The sequence below is a fragment of the Macaca mulatta genome, chromosome 13 (genome assembly GCF_049350105.2).
Source record: "Macaca mulatta isolate MMU2019108-1 chromosome 13, T2T-MMU8v2.0, whole genome shotgun sequence".
Lineage (NCBI taxonomy): Eukaryota > Metazoa > Chordata > Mammalia > Primates > Cercopithecidae > Macaca > Macaca mulatta.
In genome coordinates this window covers 59657251-59666937 of record NC_133418.1, presented here as the reverse complement: position 1 = coordinate 59666937, position 9687 = coordinate 59657251, and the positions used below count along the sequence as shown (strand labels likewise).

General features: G+C 46.6%; 1 protein-coding gene and 1 long non-coding RNA gene across 13 annotated transcripts in view; one reads left to right on the top strand and one right to left on the bottom strand.

The window, feature by feature from the left end:
• Window positions 1-843: 843 nt before the first annotated feature.
• Window positions 844-5003, bottom strand: LOC144333761 (uncharacterized). Its single transcript, XR_013402754.1, has 2 exons — window positions 4754-5003; window positions 844-4458 (listed from the first exon to the last, which is right to left on the bottom strand). It is a non-coding gene; the product is annotated as an uncharacterized LOC144333761 (long non-coding RNA).
• Window positions 5004-5237: 234 nt separating this feature from the next.
• Window positions 5238-9687, top strand: part of CEP68 (centrosomal protein 68) — a 30172-nt gene continuing 25722 nt past the window's right edge. For 6 of the 12 annotated variants that reach the window (XM_077959499.1, XM_077959496.1, XM_077959491.1 and 3 more), the window contains exon 1: window positions 5238-5351. The gene's annotated coding sequence lies outside the window, so the exon portion shown is untranslated. Of the gene's footprint in view, window positions 5356-9687 lie in introns of all 12 variants that reach the window. The other 6 variants (XM_028832444.2, XM_077959495.1, XM_077959490.1 and 3 more) reach the window with 1 other exon arrangement.

Here is a 9687-nt window from a genome sequence, read left to right as displayed (position 1 = left end):
AATCATCTATGTGGTCTTCTGTGACTGGCTTCTTTCACTTGGCATGTTTTCATGGTTCACCCACATTGTATAGCAAGTTTGTCTACATTCTGTAGCATTGATTTTACTGCCGGATAACATTCCATATTATGGATATCCTGTATTTTACTTACCCATTCATCAGTTAATGGGTATTTGGGTTGTTTCCACTTTTTGGCTCTTGTGAATAATGCTGCAATAACCAATCATGTACAAGTTTTTGTATGAACATATGTTTTAATTTATCTTGGATATGTACATAGGAGTGGAACTGCTGGGTCATATGGTAACTTTATGTTTAATTTTTGAGAAACTTCCAGACTGCTTTCCAAAGTGGCTGTATTATTTGACATACTTTTTTTTTTTCCTTTCTTTTGAGACAAGGTCTCGCCCTGTTGCTCAGGCTGGAGTGCAGTGGTACGATCACAGCTCACTGCAACCTTGACCTACTGGGCCCTAGCGATCCTACCACGTTAGCCTGGCAGAGTTGGAATTACAGGTATGAGCCACTGTGCCCAGCCTCCATTTGACAGTCTTACCAGCCAAGTATGAGTTCCAATTTCTCCACATCCTCATCAACACGTTGTTACATTTTTTATAGCCATCCTAGTGGCTATAATTGTGGTTTTGATTTGCATTTCACTGAGGCTAATGATACTGAGTCAGTTTTTCTCCAGGTACCTTTGGTCCCAAAAATTCATGTTTTATTTTATATCCAGAAAACTATCTCCAGTTATAGCTTTGTTTCACTGTCATGTTTCTCTTCTTTGGAGACTTCAGTGATGCATATGTTAACTTCTGTCTATCTTCTCTTTTTTTCTGATATTTTTCCTTCTTTTTCAAATTTGTTTTGAGTTCTCTTGGCTGTTTTAAATTTATGAATGTTCTTTCTTGAATTTTTAGGCTAACCTATTTTCCCGTGGACACAATGTAATTTAGTTTCCATATCTCAAGATTATTTTGGCTTTTTCTTCTACTTCTTTCCTGAATTTAGTCAGTTCTCATTTTATAGCTTTCTGCTTTGTGTCCACTTCTATTTTGAGTTTTTTAATGTCTGATTTTTGGTATTCTTTATAGCTGCAGCTGCTTACTAAATGATATTTACTTCATATGAAAAGTATTATGTTAGTTTTCCTCTGCTTTTTGGCTGTTGGATGGAATTGTGGTTGGTGGGAAGAATTTTCATTAGTTGAAACTTTTTTAATTTTGTTCTTATAGTTACTTTATACGGATGTTGGTAGCTCTTCTGTTTAGCTCAAAATAACTTGCATCTGACCAGGTGTGGTGGCTCACACCTGTAATCCCAGCAATTTGGGAGACCAAGGCAGGTGGATCACCTGAGGTCAGGAGTTCAAGACCAGCCTTACCAACATGATGAAACCGTCTCTTCTAAAAACACAAAAATTAGCCAGGCATGGTGGTGGGTGCCTGTAATCCCCGCTACTCGGGAGGATGAGGCAGGAGAATCCCCTGAACCTGGGAGGTGGAGGTTGCAGTAGGCCAAGATCGTGCTACTGCACTCCAGCTCCAGCTGGGTGACAGAGTGAGACACCATCTCAAAAAAACAAAACAAAAACAAAACAACCTTTCAGTATCACTGGGGAAAGGGTTTGTCAAACTCCAAGGCAACTTTCAGTGAGAATGACGCTGAGTTTCAGATTTCATGGCAATAGGAATGATGTCAGACTTCACATTCCCCGTGAAGAACCAGACAGCTAGAGCGTCACTACGTATTTTTAAAAGATGACTGAGGATGGAGACAAGTGAGTTGGCAGACAGTGGCAACCTCTGGAAGACGGAATCTTCTCTGTTGGTTCCCAGGCTGCTGTTTCGAAAGTCCCAAAACAAGCGACTGGCCTCTCCTGCATTCCCACCGGCTGCACCTTGCTCCTGCCTAGCATGGAATCTGGCTCCCGGCCACCAAGCAAGAAGCCACCAGCTGGCCAAAATTTTTAATTTAAAAAAAAAAAAAAAATTAGTTCAACTGCCTGCTGGGAGACAAAACTCTGAACCAATGACCAATAGTTTCTTCCACAGCAGAATATCACTGCTGGAAACAACGGGTGTGGCACTTCTCAAATCATACCTGATGATTTATCTTTGCTTTTCCTCAAACCAGCTGGTTTAGATATTTTAGTACAATGCTTTCACCAGAACTACAATAATGGTTCCTATTAACTGGAAACTGAAATTGATGTGGTCTCCTCATGCCACAGGTCACATGCTGTTTGGTGACTGATCTCGACGCTCAGGAGGAAGTGGGGTTGCTGTCACGCCACGGAGGCAAGAGGAGCAATACTAGAACCCAGGAGGTCTCCTGAGGCACCTCATCACTCTCATGCCAGGGCACAAGTTGATGGCAACATACTGCACCACCTACAGACAAACTACAACCTACCTACAGACAACCTCCTCAAGAACAAAAACTTGCTTAACCCAACCAGGCAAAGAATCCTGGCCAGCTGAGGGGTTGCGTGAAGGAAAGAGGGACCTGGAATAGGTAGCAGAGAAGGAAAATTGTAAATGACAATAAAGCTTCATTACCAGTTACAAAAATGAGGATTATAACCTCTAACAGTATTTCCCTTCTTGCTGTATTATATATAAATGAAGAGTTTTTAGCTATTGTCCTTTCCTTTCATTTCCTTTCTCTTCACAATTGTATCTAAAGTCTATCAGTGATGCTTAACTTTACAATTTAGTTTACACATTGCAACGATGGGATGGGATGATGATGAAACTGAAAGGAAGAATGGAACATCACTTAACAGAAGTTGGACTTCGGCCAAATACAATAAACGAGGAGATTTTGAGATGCCCTGCTTTGGGGAAGGGATAAGTAAATTCTGTTGTAGGAGAGATCCTCGCATTTTGTTGGATGGCAGCATTTTCATTTACCTTTGAAAGCACTTCTGTGAACGCTGGGCAGCCTAAGAGACGGCCTATAGTGGAGCAACTTTTGGCAACCCAGCATCTCATTCTTCTCATTTGAGGGGAGGCCCCCACACACTGAGTCTTGCTATGAGGCTAGGCCTCCCTGACTAGAAGCCACAGGAGAAACCAGAACTCTATTTGCCTATTAGCAATTGGAACGCAGGCACATAACCTAGACTAGGCCTAGTAAATGGTCCTTCCCAAAACTTGAATCTTGAGCGAGAAGAGTTGAAAAATAATTCATGTCACCACCAAAGGAGCTGGCATGCACCCTAATCAGAGTACCAAAGCAGGATGGCTTAGCTGGTTCCTAATATTTCCAGACCTGGTTCTCCAGCATTGCTGGTGCAAGGAGTATAACTACAGACAGCTCCAGGCCTATTTTTCCCATGCTCAGAAACACCAGAGGAAAGAGCCTCTTTCTCCCACCCTCATTCTCTAAAATCCCTGACAAGGGCTCAGATCATCTTAGGTTTGGTCATGTGCACATCCCTGGGGAAATCTGAGAACAAGAGGAGGGAGACTATAGTTGGCCAAGCCTGGGCTCCACACCTCCCCTTCTCCACACCCATCCTGCCTCGAGAGGCCAGAGAAGTGTGGTGCTAAAGAACCATCTGATCCAGGGGACTGCAGACAATTCCCCAAAGGAAAGTTTTCCCATCAGGCAAAAACAAAAGCTGCTCACAACACAAAATTACAGAACGTCAGAACCAAAAGGAACCTTGGGAATCCTTCATCCTATCCCCTCTCTTATAGATTGGGAAACCATAAGGATATGTATGCCTGTTTGGACTTTGTACAGTTCTCTGTTCAGCAGGGGTGACTTGGCTGTGGGATTAGGTGACTCCACTGGAGGTCTTCTGTGTATAGAAAAGATCTAGGGTCACAAACACCAATCCCTTCGGGTAGACAGCAAATGTGTGAAGGCTGGCGGTTACTTAATGGACCAGTGGTGTTGGTGGGATTCAAATTCTTATTAAAAAAACAAAAGCAAACAAACAAAGAAAACCTATGTGATGCCCAAATAAAACCATCTGTGGGCTAGATGCTGCTGTTGTCAAAAGTTTGTGACCCGTGGGTTAGACAAAACCTCTGAGCTGTCCTGACAGGTCTGGGAAAACCAAACAAGTCCTTGTCTCCTAAACTACCTGGGACTCAAGAGCTCTGCAGGAAAAAATTTGTACCCTGCACCCAGCTGGGGTTGACATTTACAGACACCTGTTTTATGAATTGAGGAGATATTCAGCAGAAGCCAGATTGTTGAAAGTGCTGCTGAGAGAAAACCATCAGAAGGGAGGACTCCTTCCCCACGCCAGCTAGGTGGTAGTTCCTCTATGCCTCCGGATTCTGCTGAGCAGTAAAAGCTAAAGGGCAGTGTCATTAAGCTCCTAGGGGACGGGATGGAGTGGCTCACGCCTGTAATTCCAGCACTCTGGGAGGCCGAGGCGGGAGGACAGTCTGAGTCCAGTTCAAGCCCAGCCTTGGCAACACAGCAAGATCCCATCTCTGCAAAATAGACAGATAGATAGTTAGAGATATATGAAAGCTCCTAGGTCTCATGCTGGCGGGTGACAGAGTGTGCACCCTGGCCTCCCACAAGCTGCCTCCCACTTCCCTCTGACTCCATCACCAATTTCCCATCAGAGCAGGCAGCTCGGAGTCGCTAAGCAGCTCCCAGTTCATTTTCCACACCCTTCCCATTCTCTGCGAGCCAGAGCTCCACCTCCCCCCGAAGCTGGCCTCAATCACCCGGCCTGGGGAGCTCCCCTCGGCACTGGCTCCCCGCCTCGCCCCACAGCACCTGTTCGGGCCTCGGTCGCGCCGCCGGGTCTCGCAGATGCGAATGTAAACAGAAACACAGCGAAAGGAGGTGGGACCACCTCGTGGCGCGGCGCGTAGAAACATCAGTACGTCCAGAGCAAAATGAACGAATGTACGCATGACTCCTGGCGCGACCTTCATGCGGGAAAGCGCGTCCCCCGGCACCCACCCTTAAGCGCCCCAGAATGACCCGCCCTTGCACAACCCGGCTCTCAGGCGAAGCTGAGGTCGGAGCTCCAAAAACGAGGGACGACAGCAGCTGAAGAAGTCCCGGCTTCCCATAGGCCAAGACGAAGTAGGGGGCGGGCTCATCTTGCAGAAGCGTCCACGTATTGGTCGAGCCCCGGCTGAGGGTTGAGATTGGCTGCGCAACACTGCCGAACGCTCTCTCGCGGAGGGAGAAGGGGCGGGAAGAAGGGTGTGCTCACCGCGTCCGAAGGGCGTGGTTGGCGCTCGGTCCCGCCCTTCGCGTTTCGGGCTGCGGTTGGAGGGCCGCGGTTGCAGTCAGGGCCCCCAGCTTGGGGCCACCGCATGGGGCTGCTGAGGCCGTTCCGGATGTGCGAAGCGTTCGCGGTGCGGTAGGTAGGCAGCGTCCCGCGCTCTGGTGCTGGTGTCCGGGGTGCCCGCGGCACTGGGGGCGGTGGCCGGGGCTAGATCCGCGCGCGCAGCCCGGCCCCCTCCGCCCCTTCCCTTCGGTGCCTGCGGGGCCCTTGCGGTGCGGGCCGTCTGGCCTCGCGTCCCCGCCGGCAAGGGCACAAAGGCTCCCTGGGGGCGGGGGCGCCTCGTGCCTTCGCCTCCATTTTGCGGGCGGAACAGCGTGTGTTGTGGCGGCCGAGGGGTCGGGGCCGAGGCGGGCGGCTGGGCTTGGGAGTGCCCGGGCGCGGCGAGGGAGCGCGCGAGTCCGCGCATCTGGTGGCGGAGCAGCTGCGCTGCTGGTGGTCCTGGGCCCCTGGGGAGGTCACTTTCCCTCAGGCCTCTGCCGAGCGTGGGCTGTTTACCCAGCTACCCAGTCGGGACTAGTGCAGCGCGGGCCTTTCCCTCTCGAAAGATGGAGACCAGTGATGTCTTCTTATCACCGTGGATGCTGCAGCGCCCAGATGCGGAGCGAAAAAATCTAGATGTCTCTTTTTTTTTTTGCCTCGGAGAGCTACCCTTTCTAACTGTCATCACTAGAACAGTTCTCAGCAGCCTGGGGACGAATGTCCAAAACCTGTTCCAGCCCTTGATGATTAGTAGTTTGGGTTTAGTGTATTGTTTGTAACAAAAATGAGCGGAAACCTGCCAGGGCAGATTGGACCTCCCTGGGAATTCATCAGGACCACGAAGGGAGGTAGCATTTGTAAATAATCTAACAGTCCTCAGATCTAGGGTATGGAGAATGTTGTGTTAAAGTGCGTGACAAAGGGTGTTGAGTCAGTTTGCTTTGGGTTTAGTTGAAAGATCTAGAAGTCACCACTTTTTACTTTGTTCACTCCATTCCCCTTTCCCACCCTCTGTTGAGTCAATTCTGGCCCACTTAGAAAACAAAACAACAACAACAAAAAAAAACAAGGAATTCAGTTTAAGCTCTTTTGCAAAGCTTTCGAAGGCACTTACTCACCCTGCGACTGATAACTCCTCCCTGTTCAGGGCTACCTTCTCCGACCTCTATTTTTACACATCACACTGTATTGCGGTTTCCCCAGCCCCTAGCACAATGCTTGGAACATAAAAGGCACTCAATGATGGAAGGAAGCCAAAAGGAAACAAAGTCAGCATGGTAGCCCAAAGGTGACACAACAGAAATATTTATTTAACTTCTTGAGCCAGTTATTCTTACAGGTTAGGAAGGCAGCTAAGCTCAGGCTTTCTAAGTCAAACAGACTTTAGCTCTGCCATGTTACTAACTCTGATTAAGTTTGTTTGTTTGTTTGTTTGTTTTAATGGTGATGGGGTTCTTGCCATGTTGTCCAGGCTGGTCTTAAACTCCTAGGCTCAAGCAATCCTCCTGCCTCTGCCTCCCAGAGTGCTGGGATTACAGGCATGTCATTAAGTTATTTAACTTCTCTGTGTCTTGGTTTCCTCATCCTGAAAATGGGAATAGTAATAGTACCTATGTGATGGGTTATGAGGATTAAATAAGATATTAATGTAAAGTGCCTACCATAGTTCCTGGCACAAAGAAAATGATCTGTAGCTGTTAGCTGTTAGCAGTTGTTAGGAGAAAAATAAATGGATACTTGAATACACTCACTAATATGAAATATCTGTATAGTACTTGACCTTTCAGGATCTCTCTGCTTTTTGGTCCTTATCCGATCCCTTTTTTTGAGACAGGGTCTGACTCCATCACCCAGGCTGGAGTGCAGTGTCATGATCTCAACTCACTGTGACCTCAGCCTCCTGGAGTCAAGAGTCCCTCTCACCTCAGCCTCCCAAGTAGCTGGGATCACAGGTGCACATCACCACGCCCAGCTAATTTTCTATTTTGTTGTAGAGATGATGTCTCTCTATATTGCCCAGGCTGGTTTGAACTCCTGGGCTCAAGCGATTACAGGCATGAGCCACGGTGCCTGGCCCGTTATCTGATGGCGGATTTTTTTCTTTTTTTGAGAGGGAGTTTCACTCTTCTTGGCCAGGCTAGAGTGCGGTGGCACAATCTCAGCTCACTGCAACCTCCTCCTCCCGAGTTCGAGCAGTTCTCCTGCCTCAGCCTGCCAAGTAGCTGGGGTTACAGGCGCCCACCACCATGTCCCGCTAATTTTTGTATTTTTTGTAGAGACAGGGTTTCGCCATGTTGACCAGCCTGGTCTTGAACCCCTGACCTCAGGTGATCCGCCCACCTCAGCCGCCCAAAGTGCTGGAATTACAGGCATGAGCCACCGTGCCCAGCCTGATGGCTGATTTTTAAACATCTCTTTAGCCTTTGCTGATTCTCTTTCCACAGTGAAAGTATTCCATAGAATATTATCTGTTTATGTGTCTGGAGTCTCACCACCAGCTAAAGATTGATTCGGTGCCAAATAGCAGTTTGGCCAAGAGTTACAGTTGTACCTGATACACTCTTAATGGGGTCTGGTACCTGAAATGGTCATGTAAAATCAGAGGAGCCAAATAGATTGGGGCCTCGTATGGCTGACAGAAAATCTTTACATGGTTGATCCATCCAGATAGAAGCAGAGCTTATGGAGGTGGACTCTCCTTATAACTTAAATTTGTTCTCATGAAGAAACTACTGTCTTTAATGTTGTTCACAAACATTGTGAAAAGCCCAAGAAGTGTTCCTGTTGGCTTTAGACCTGTCTGCCAGCTAGAGGTGTCAGATACAACCCTTGGGGGACACTGCGTCACTTCCAGGTTTTCCTGTACCACTTTCTGGTTACAGGAAACAGGTTAAGTTGCACATTTCCTTGTAGCTGTAAGCTCCCTTGGCATACCAGTTTATCTTAAATTATTTCCAGTTTCCAGAACAAATACCTTTCCCCTTCTCACCTGTAACTGGCACAGGAGAATTTCAGGTCTGTGATTCTGTTTTTAACATAGCCACCGTGAATCTCAAATTCTTTCTAGGGAATATTATTATTTCTGAGGACTCCCTTCCAGCTGTGGTATTCTATAATTAGCCATTAAAAACCTGCCACAAGGTGTAAGCCTTTTCTAATGTCCTTTTGCAGAGGCCTTGAAGACAAGGACCGTAAATTTTCTTGTGTGTAACTGGCATATAGGCACCCAAGGAATGGTTTTAAAGCTATTTTAGTTGTTCCTTCTCAGGGTGCTGAAACAGCCTTACTTACCAACCCAGTGCTTCTGAAACATTGTGCTTACCAAGTTATCTGGAGATACTGCTAAGCTGCAGGTTCTCATTCCAAGGTTCTGGGGTAGGACCTGAGAATCTGCATTCCCTACAAGCTCTGAGGTAATGCAGATGCTGTTGGTGCTGGATCACACTTTGATAGTGAAGTACTAACCCGAGTATCTACATTTGCTTTGTAGAAGTATTGGGTAAATGGGTTTTATTTTCTTATGGTATTGGAATAAAATCTTGGCTTTAGGAGCTTTTTTCTATTTTTTGTTTTAACAATTTATCTTGTTCAAAAAAAAACTATTCGAGGAATTGTTCCAAGATACTTTGATATAACAGGATTTTTAATAAAAGCAATTGAGGCACATGGAGTGAAAAAAAAAAAATAGGAGAAAGTCAAGGGAGAGATTAGCACAAAAAGGCAAGTACCTCTCTGTCCTGTGCATTTTACTCAAGTGAGATTGTGTATTTGGCCCTGAGCTTTGTAGCAGCCAAAGCAGAGGGAAATTTTTTTTTATCAGTTTTGCCAGTACTTACAAAGTGAAAATGTCTGCTGAGTGGAGACAGCTGTTTCTGTTATTGAGGCCAGAGAATTCTCCCATGGGTTCTCCAAAGAGAATGCTATGGTACAGTGAGTGGCATTCTAAATAGTATCTCTTGAGAGAATCGGTAAGATTCTTCTCAGTCTTCATACATGTAGCCTGATGACCTCACAAAAAAAGTGTCAGGACCGGGCACCGTGGCCCATGCCTGTTATCCCAGCACTTTGGGAGGCCAAGGAGGGAGAATGGCTTGAGTTCAGGAGTTTGAGACCAGCCTGGGCAGCATAGCGAGGCCTTGTCTCTTACAAAAATAATAAATGGAAAAATAAAAACTGTCAGTATAGTAAAAGCAGTGGTCTGTGGAAATGCACCCATGTGGTTCAGGTACAGCCTCTTCTGACAGTGATTTTTCTTATAAGGAAGGTGTTTTTCTGCTTTGCTCTTTGGTGGGAAAAAAGGTGCAGTTGATTGACATATTCAAACCTCGGCATCCTTGTACATTGAGCTTTGTTACACACAGACACTCTGCTGACTGCTGAGGAGGCCAGAGAACTTGGAGTTGAGGGGAGGAGTAACTGGGACTCAGTCAAG